Here is a 10,431-nt window from a genome sequence, read left to right on the forward strand (position 1 = left end):
TTTATTTGGTGGTGGCAGAAGTAGTTGAAGATGACCTTTTGACTGGAGACTAAAGGTGGAAGCTGAGGAACCCTATCATGCTTCTAGGAGGGAGGGAAAGAGTGACAAAAGTGCAAGAAATAGAAAAGACACAGTTGAGAGCCCTATCACCCATAGTGGAATGGAATGATCAGTTGAGAAAAACGACAGCGGATGCACTGGTATGAAGGTGGCAATATCTGAACAGATGCGATGGAGACAGAGAAATTACGAGGATAGAACAGAATCCTTACAGCAAATGGCGTCAGTGGGCTCACTTGGCTAGGAAATGAAGGCAGAAAAGTCGAGAAAGGGAAGATTCAGTGATGGACCATGTGAAGAGGTGAGAAGGGTGGAAACTGGGAGCAGCATTGAAATGAGGCGAGGTAGGAAATGGCAACAACACAGACAATGTGAGAGGAAAAGGGGACTGAAGCACTGGAACAAAATGCCGTGTATCTCAAAGGCAGGCCCAGCTAGGGCCATGCCATAGCAACACTTTTCTGCGGAGTCAGGAGAAATTGTTCAGTATGAAAGCAAGTTCAGCCAGGCAGAGGAGGGTGTTGGTGGATGAGGATTGTTTGGACCTCCATTCAAGGAAGCAGCAGAGAACCCTTAGGCATAGTGGGGAATGCAATGTAGAGGGATTGGATGCCCATGGTTAGGGGCATAAGACTAAATTAAACTAAGACTAAAGTGGCAGAGGGCATTGGAAAAGTCGTGGATGTAGGTGGTAAGAGACTGGTCAAGGGAAGTAAGCTGAGATGGGAAGAAATCTGCCTAGACTCCAACTTATTCCATGTGGATTCCAACTGAAATCCCACTCTTCATTTTACAGATCTGTCGGGAGTACAGCTGTTTCCAAGATGTTCAGCTTGTCTTGAACCACTGATTTACCATATTTAGGCTTATTGCCTTGCGCTACCATATGTAAGCTCTCAATCTCCCTCTTCAGCACTGATGCACTCTTACTCTCAGCTATCCTGGTCCACAGTTTCATTGTTAACCTCATTAAGTGCTTTAACAAAGAACTTTGATTCTTCTTCCTATTCGGGCATCAGGGATCGTAAGCTTCAACAACTCTTGGGTACCAATATGATGTCTTCACTTTTTCCCTCTGGTCTGTTGCTTCTTCCAATTTCAACCTTTACCTTGCGTTCACTATCTCCTCTGACCTTTATCTCTGACCTCAAATGATCAACCCTCAGCAAAGGCACCAGTTTCTTCCCCTTAGACCCACAGCTCAGTGAATTTCAAGCTTGTCATGATGCTGAGCTCTTCTCTCACTTCTGCCTCTGCACCCGTTTCTCCAGCGTTTCCTATTTTTATTACAGATTTCCAGCATCACGGTATTTTGCTTTTGTGGGATATATGGAATATCCTTTGTTCTAGTGCTACTTAGGTCCTGAATTAATAGTGTAATTTTCCTGCTATTGGCCCAAGTTAAAAAATTTCATCAAATTCGCTTCCAAATTCCATCCTTCTCTCCTTTTTATGTTGTTACAGACAGGAGGGGGTTAGTTCAAACAGCTCTGTTTCCCTCTTACCAGCTGTCCTTAAACAGAAGATGTTTTGAATTGGATTTTTTTAAGAATAAGCTGTGGCATATTTTCTCAACCCCTCAGTTTTGTGTGACCCAACTTCACTAATAATCCTGCAGCAAAACCCACGAAAAGGAGTGTTAGCAACGTCCCACTCTGCTTTCATACAGTAAAGGGAGGGATAGAGGAAAGGAGGTTTTATAGTACAAGGACCACAGAGGAACTGAATGTTGGTTCATGTGAGTTCCAGAGTCCCAAAGTCAGAGATCAATGACGAAGTCTTTCAGATAGGCCTTCGATTGTTGGCTAGCTGGAGACAGAGTTGTAAGATTCGTTTTTCAGGTGGCATTGATATCACAAGATGAAGTAGGCACGTGAAGATTGCATCAGTTCTGTAGGTTAGATGGGCCAGTGGTCCAACCTGGACAGAGCTTGCTTCTGTGTGGCCTGCCAGTTGGATGTTAACAGACTGCACAGATCAGAAAGGTAATACTAAACTGCTCAAAAGGTCAGGGTCTTGGGTCATGTGACCTTCCCCACAGTGACTTCAACAAAGGATGTTTATCCAGCGTCTGGAATTTGGCTTAGTTTTTGGGACTGATAATGTCTCAGACGTTATGGGTTGAAAGGGGTGTCATTCATCTCGAGGGCCTGGTGTTTGGGAAGGCATTGACTTAGCAGACTTATAGACTCTGCTAGCAAGGCTGGCTTATCAAATGCAAATGGTGTCTCTGTAGCTCCTTTTGAAATTGGTCTTTACAGCCCCAGGTGGCCTGTTAGAAGCTCTAGGCATAATGAGGTGTGACATTCCCAAAACCCAGAGAATTATTTTGTTCTGGAGACTGCTGGGGATAATTTCCAGACAGAGTGCCAACAATCTTTGACTTTGTTCAGCAGAAAAGTCCAATTTAAAAATAAATAGCATTAAGGATAAAGTTTTTAAATATACACAGGGTTGGGTTCAGTGTCAAGAGAAACCCAACAGGCCTTCCCCCTCTTAGGAAAAAATGAAATAGAATTCATTTTTTCCTATGTGGTCTTGCGAGAGAAAACCAGGAAGAGGTATGCAGTCATTCTCTCATTCACACTTGAAAGTCAAACACACAGCTAGAAGAGCAATGTCAGTTCCCTGCAGCATTTTTGGACCCGGGATTGGGCCTCCTTCCCTGCGATGTGGGTAACGTTTAGGTTGACCTGAGGGGGCATTCAAAATCTGTCTTTGGTGGGGAAGTCTATTCAAGGGTTAGAATTCTGAATTTTCTTTGTTGGGATCAGGTGTAAACAAAGCCATTGCTTTCAGAACAGTGTCCAAATCCTGATTATGTATGTTCCAAAGGGCCTGGGGTTTTACATGGCGGTTGGCATCCAGGTGGTTAATAATGGTCAGGTTGTTCTGGGCTATCTGTAGAAGGATTCTGGGCTTCTCACTCTGAGTACAAAATCTTTTGATAATAGGGCTGAGCAGCTCTTGTCCAGCTTAACTCTTCCCTGGTAACTTGTGGGTTCAGTTGTTCAAACCCAGGCACTGTGGTCACACTGATTGCCAGGAAATTGGGGTTTTAAAGGCGATTTTGGCCCCTTTCAGGGATCCCAGTTCAGTATCCTGCTTGGGTGCGAGCATAACGGAGATGCTCCAGCAAGGTGTTATGGGTTGGCACTGCAACAGGCAGATAATCTTCTCCCAAACCTGGGCCAGCCTTTCTGGACCCAGATGATGAAGAGATTGCCCTAGGAAAGGGATCCATACCAGGTAGGGTTACAGTGATGCAGCCTGGTGTGCTTTTACAGGTCGCTTTAAATGCGGTGGGCAGCCCTGTCAGGTTGCCTCAAAATTCTGCATTAAGGTGGGTGAGCATCGGGTCCAATCTTGTTGGAATTTCACCGTTGGTCAGTTGGACAGTAGGAGGTTCAAAGTGGGCTTCACCTAGGTCTCTGCAATTTTACTGTTCCATGCTTAGCCTTTTGCTTTGGGAATGGGATTTCCTCTAAGCTGTTCCATGTCTTTTGGAACACTTCTGCCCCCTGGTGGATGGTAAGCTCCTGCTGTACTTACCTGTTATTTTCAACAAACTGAGGCATCACCCTCACTCTGGTTCTATTTGGGAACTTACCCGGTCTCCATTTAAATTTGCCATGAAGCTATCAGCTAAGCCAGTCATTGGCTCCTTAGCATATGCGCTTGGCTTAGGAGTGGGTTTCCCTCTAACTTGTTTCATGTCACCTGGAACACTTCTGCCCTCAAGTGCAGGTTAAGCTCCTGCTATATCCCCTTGTGGCTCTTCAACTGGGTGAGGTGTCTCACTCACTATCTGCTTGTCTGCTTGGGAACTCCCTTCGTCTCTATTTAAATTTGGAAAAAAGGTTTCTACACCATTCTTCAGGCAATTCCTTAACCTTTTTCTTGCCTATTTTAATAATTTGCCTTCCCTCAGGCTCTTCAACCACGTGGGGCATCTCCCTCACTATCTCTTTCCCTGCTCAGGGACTTCTCTGGCCTCGTTTAATTCTGGGATTTTCTGTGGGTCCGATTTAAATTCTATTGGCCCCTCCTGGACTTCTTTTAACTCAACAGGTCGAACTTAAGCTTTGTTAAATTCTAGCAGCTGTTGTTCAATGGTTATGGCTTTTATTTCACCCTTTGGGGCCTCAGGACATTCTCCAGCTCCCTGCGCTCCTCCTGATTTCTGATGGCTGATGTTGGCTTCTTTTTCGCTAGCTAACACTTTGCTGCCAGCCAAATTGTTTCCGAGGAGTAAATCAATTTCTGCTACTGGCTGCTCGGACAAATCCCACCATGACAGGACCTGAAACAGAGTCACACTCTAGACCCACAGGCTTCCCTCGCAACCTGCAGTGCTCTAAGTCTTGAGTGGCCTACTTATTACAGTGGGAACACACCGGTCTCCAGGTGCTCTCCTTTCGGGCTGCAGGAGGGCTTCTCACACTCTCGTTTGTGTTGTGTTTCTGCATGAAGGGCCTTTCCTATCTATGAAACCCCGCTTACCTTTCCAATGTCATGGGAATGGTTTGGAAAGGGTCTGCATAAGTGCCTAGGCTTATGGGTGAGATCGTAGCTGTCTGCTGTGAGGATTCTCTGCTCCTCTAAGTGCATCCATAGGTTAGAGGGTAAGCAGTATTTGAATTCCTCCAATAATATCGAATCACACAATCCTTCGTAGGTGCGTGGGATTTTTAAAGAACGGACCCAATTTGCTTTAGCTGTTCAAACTCAATGTGGGTCTAGGTGGGCTTCTTACGAGTGTTCCAGGATTGCTGGCGATATGCCTCCGGGACTAACTCATAGGCACTAAGGATGGCAGCCTTGGTCTGTTCATGATTAAAGAACACATCAGGAGCCAACATGGAGCAGACCTCTTGGGCTCTCCCTGACAGCTACCCTTGAATTAAAAATGTCCAGATACCGGAAAGCTATTTTAGTTGTCCTTCTACTTTCTCATAAGTGGTAAAAAAATGACTTTATGTCACACTCTTCGAATTTGGGAATGAATCCAGCATTCTTGAGGGCCTCAGAGTGGTTCTGGGGTAGGGAAATAGAGGGTGCTACCAGGTAGAGAGGTTTTCCTTTGCAGCTTCTAGCTGTTTGGTGTCTCTACCTTTTAAGGTTATAGCTCCATTTCCAATTTTCGGAGCTGGAATTCTTCTTTCTCTTCAGTTTGTCTTTCTGTCTCCTGAAATTCTAGCTGCAGCATAAGCTTTTCCAGCTCAAACTTGGCTAGGGGAAGAAATTCGGAGTCAGGATTGAGCTCCCCATCTACCTGCTCTGTCAGATACATGAGCTCCAAATGCTGTACCAGCAACTGGATCAGTTGACTTCTTTTCACCTTACTGGGTAATTTCAACTCTACCTCCCTAGCTACAGCTTTCAGTTGCTCTAAGCATAGGGATGCTAGTGTCTCACCATTTAGGTCTCCTTGTCTCACCCAAACCTATGCATCAAAAGTTGCCATTTCCTTAGTGTTAGGAAAAATGGAACTTGCTGTGGTAAGTCCTTGTGGGTTTTTTTTAACGTTCCAGCCATCAAGTTTTACTTTTAACTTCCAGTTGGCTCCTTTATGTCAGATTTGGCTGATGTCTTAAATTTGGATTCTGGTCAAATTCGAATGGGTCATCCTGGACTTGAGCTCCCAATTTCTGTTACAGACAGGAGGGGGTCAGTTCAAATGGCACTGTTTTCCTCTTATCACCTGTCCGTAAACAGAAGGTGTTTTGAATTAGGTTTTTTTTTTAAAGAACAAGCTGTGGTGTATTTTGCCAACCACTTGGTTTTTGTGTGATCCAATTTTACTAATAATCCCACAGCAAACTTGAGTTAGGATTAATTTAGCAGGTTACTTTATGGTACATATTCAAAACCCACAAAAAGGAGTGTTAGCAACGCCCCACTCCGCATTCAAACATTAAAGGAAGGGATAGAGGAAAGGAGGTTTTGTAGTACGAGGACCACAGAGAAACTGAATATTGGTTCATGTGAGTTCCAGAGTCCCAAAGTCAGAGATCAATGACGAAGTCTTTCAGATAGGCCTTTGATAGTTGGCTAGCTGGAGGCAGAGTTGTAAGATTCGTTTTTCAGGTGCTTTTTTGATGTCGCATGATGAAGTTGGCATGTGAAAATTACATAGGTTCTGTAGGCAATGATGTGAAATCTTCCAGTAGAGTCAGGTCAGATGGGCCAGTGGTCCAATCTGGACAGAGCTTGCTTCTGTGTGGCCTGCTAGTTGGATGTTAAACAGCAGACTGCACAGATCAGAAAGGTAATACTAAACTGCTCAAAAGGCCAGGGTCTTGGGTCATGTGACCTTCCTTCCTCAGTAACTTCAACAAAGGATGTTTATCCAGCAACTGGAATTTGACTTTGTTTTCAGCTCTGATAATGTCTCAGCCATTATGGGTTGAAAGAGGTGCCATTTGTGTTGAAGATCTGGTATTTGGGAAAACATTGTCTCAGCAGGCCTACAGACTCCACTAGCAAGGTTGGTTTATCAAATGCAAATGTTGTCCCTGTAGCTCCTTTTGAAATTGATTTGTACAGTCCCAGGTGGTCTGTTAGAAGCTCCTTGGGCATAATGAGGTGTGACATTCCCGAAACTAAGAGAACCCATTTGTTCTGGAGACTGCTGGGGATAATTTCCAGACAGAGGGTGAACCATCTTCATTGTCTTTGTTCAGCAGAAAAGTCCAATTTAAAAATAAAATAGTAATGAGGATAAAGTTTTTAAATATATACAGAATTGGGTTTCTGTTCTGTGTTGGAAGAACCCAACAATATAATCCATCTCTGACTTCCCTGCCTTGGTTTTGCTGTCTCCATTTGTGTGGATAAGACCACTATCCACAGCACTGTCCACAATGGATTCCTAAACACCAGTGGATAGTGGATGATTTCCTATCCACAGCTACATTGTCTACACTTTCGTCTACCCTGTAAAGACTTTATTTCATTTTCTTAGTTTCTCTGCCTCATCGCATCTGTTCAGATGATGCCACACCCCAGTGCTTCTGATATGTTTTCCCTTCTCTTCAACTAAGGATTCTTCTCCATGCAGTTGACAGGGCCCTCATCTATGTATGTTCCATTTCCTGTATTTCTGTTGTTACCCCTTCTCCCTCCCTCCCCTCAACCATATGGAATACCAATTAATAGTAAATGAGAAATGTTATAAAAAAGTTACTTTAATTTTCCTTATACTAACATCCATGTTTTTACTTCTAACCTCGCTCATATTATTTTACTATTTTTATTTATTTTACTTTTTGTTCCCCACCCAATCTAACCTGTGCTATTATCTCTAAAGTATTTAGAATTAAATGTTCAGATAACTTGTTTCCTGGCTTATTCCATACGTTTTGGAAACTGGACCCAGTTTTTATTTTCCTCATCAAAAGAAGATGGAAAACCCAGGATATTGACATGGTCAAATCAAAGACGAATTGAGCTGAATCTTTGAGATGCTTCCCATATAGTTTAAAGGGAAGTCTTATGAGCATTTAGTTGTGACAATGCTTTGATACAAAGCTGTTAGGCAGCGGGACATTAGAAGTATGCAATCTCAAATGTTTGCTGATAACCTATTTTCTAGGTTGGAAACATTGTGTTATGAATAGTGCCTTTTTCTATGGGTGAATCTTCAATTTGGCTTTGACCCAGGTTTAACAGATTCTGCAGACTGCAGCAAATCTTGGTCTGGAACAATGAGCATTAATATTGTCAATTGAAAAGGAGAGCGATAAGGGATTTGGAAGGATTCCAGTCTTCAAATCCTGGTATAAATAGAGCATGAAAATGCTTAACATTCTCCTCCATGGATCCATGCCTCCATGCATCCTACATTTTAAAACGAGAAAAGGGTAAACTACAATCCTTAACCTGCTTCATACATATCAGTTCATATTAATTACTGGTTTAATCCTCAAATTCAAAACTTTTCTGTTTCAAATCCCAAAAAATCAGAAGTTTGTGGCAGGAAAAGTTGTTTCACGAATGTTTTTGTCAATATTATGAAAATAAAACGATACACAATATGGGGGGGGGAAATCATATGTTATACGCAAGCCACATCAAGTAGGATAAGCAGTTTCCATATAAGGAAAGATGTCTGTTGACAATGAGTGAGTAATGTTTGCTGGTGTTTCTGAAGATTCCATGTGGAAGCTGAAAATCTAGGTGACCTTGTTTTATCATCATTTAAGCATACCCGTCAGATTGGTATAAGGTGTTTCTGCCACATTTTCCCACTGTTCCATTTATATCTTGGTTATGCTGAGGGTAGTGGTTGAGTTTTTTGAAAGTTGATTTGAGTACACCTTCAAATGGTAAAAATTGTGCATGCTTCAACTATGATGTTCTTTTGAAACAATAAATGGGACGTGGTGAGCAATTTTGCATATTTTAAGTCCAGATCGAAGCACTCATGACAGGCTTGTGGACAAGCGCAGTACAAGTTCTGGAAAGTGCCAGAAGCATGATGATTGGAGCATTCTCCCCTACTGACATGCATTCCCTTTATTGTTGGAAAATTACCAAATAAGGCATTGTTTAAAAAAAGCCAAAGAATGACTCACGAGTAATGAGGGACAAAGTGAATTTGGATATTAATTTATAAACTATGACTGAAAATCTTATTAGAAATGCCCTTTTACTCTAGTTCAGTGCTTTATTTTAAATTAGTAATATTCAAGGACCTTGTGGTTGTTGTTTTAATAGTGTTTACATAAAAATAAATGACTATCGTCAATGTGCCATATCTATCCCTCATCCCTTAATCCTCGGAGGTACTGAAATATGTTGAGGTATGGCTTTTATCATGTGACATTTGGCTCAAATTAAAATCCTAAAAACTCCCTCGAGTGTAAATGTTTTTGCTATTTGGTCCTGGGGAGTGAGAGGAGATGGGAAGGGAACATCACAGCTGATCTCAATTCTACTTCACCCGGCATATATATGAATCACTAGATAGCAATAAAAGCTAATGACCTGGCTAGTTTATTGGTGTTGGCCAATATAAACACCACTGCTGCCCTCGCTGACATCAGTATAGATGGTACAGATCAGCAATTAAGCCAGAGCTTTTCTGGTCTATGTGACTTAGTAAATGCCACCTTTAACAATTGAGCCTTCAGGACAGCTCCACACGCACTATGTTCATCTAAAGTTATTTCCTGTTTGAAATATACTGTTTTCATTTTAAGAAAAGTACATACTTAGGTTCCTACAACAAGAGAGCCTAACAGAAAGACAAAACACCATGGGTTAAATGGGGGGAGGGGGATAGAGGTGCAACAGAGGCAAATACATGGATGACTTCAATGATCAAGAAATCCATAAGCTCTTCACTCTTGTTAAAAGGTGAGCGTAAAGGAGACAAGGGAAAAGGGTTTTAGAACCTGTGGTTATTGCTAGACTGCTTTCCTCAGGCAACAGAGAATGCATGTTACAGTGCTATACAAAGGGCCAGCATAAACATTATTCCTGTGCAAATATATTTTGATAGTGAAGCAAGTTAAATCACCACAGAAACAAAAACAGAAAGCACTGGAAATGCAGCATCTGGCATGTGAACATAGAGATTTTTCAGGTACAGGACCCTCTCCCATCCCTCATGAAATGAAAACACATATCTTAGAAGAAACATTAACACATTATGAATTCTAAAGCTTTAGGGAATGCATGGATATAAAATATTTTGTTCAGAGATAGGAAGCGTTATGGTAGTATCTGAAGGACAATGAAGGGCAAATCATCTAAACTGAGATCTGCATCGCAGTTTAATAGTGGCATTTACACTATCTTTGCCAATGTTGCACCAAACTTTTTGGCACACTGGTACAGAAAGATGGTATGATGACCGTTTTATAATATAGAAGTGCTTCTGCTATTGAATAGATTCTAGATGGTGATAAATCACCCTACTTCTGTGGAGTGGACATTGGTAACAACAGGGCAACTGTGAACATGCAGGATTTGGTTTTGGGCCTGTTGCTCAGAAATTGCAATTCTTTGTCATTTTAGCCATGCAGCCTCATGCCAGCAGTTATGCCAAAATCCAAAATAGTCAGCATGAAAGCAATTGCCACTGTGGAGAACCAGACATCTCTACCTCCATGAGCATTTTCTCAGGAGGTACTCAAAACAAAAAACATACTTGGAAAGTGTTGATGCATTAGATGGCATAAGCCCAGGATTCTTTGTTACAAGAAGTTCTCCATTATTGCTAATGTAAAGGTGTAGGAGGAAACACAAATACTTCCAAATAGCGGCCTTGCTTTGCCCTTGCCTTGCATTCTAAACTGTTCTTAAGAAATTAAGAATAGCAGGTACGATTTGATGTGTGAGTGTAAAAGTGGAGTGCACTTT

This window comes from Cetorhinus maximus, chromosome 22, assembly GCF_964194155.1.
Source record: "Cetorhinus maximus chromosome 22, sCetMax3.hap1.1, whole genome shotgun sequence".
Classification (NCBI taxonomy): Eukaryota; Metazoa; Chordata; class Chondrichthyes; order Lamniformes; family Cetorhinidae; genus Cetorhinus; species Cetorhinus maximus.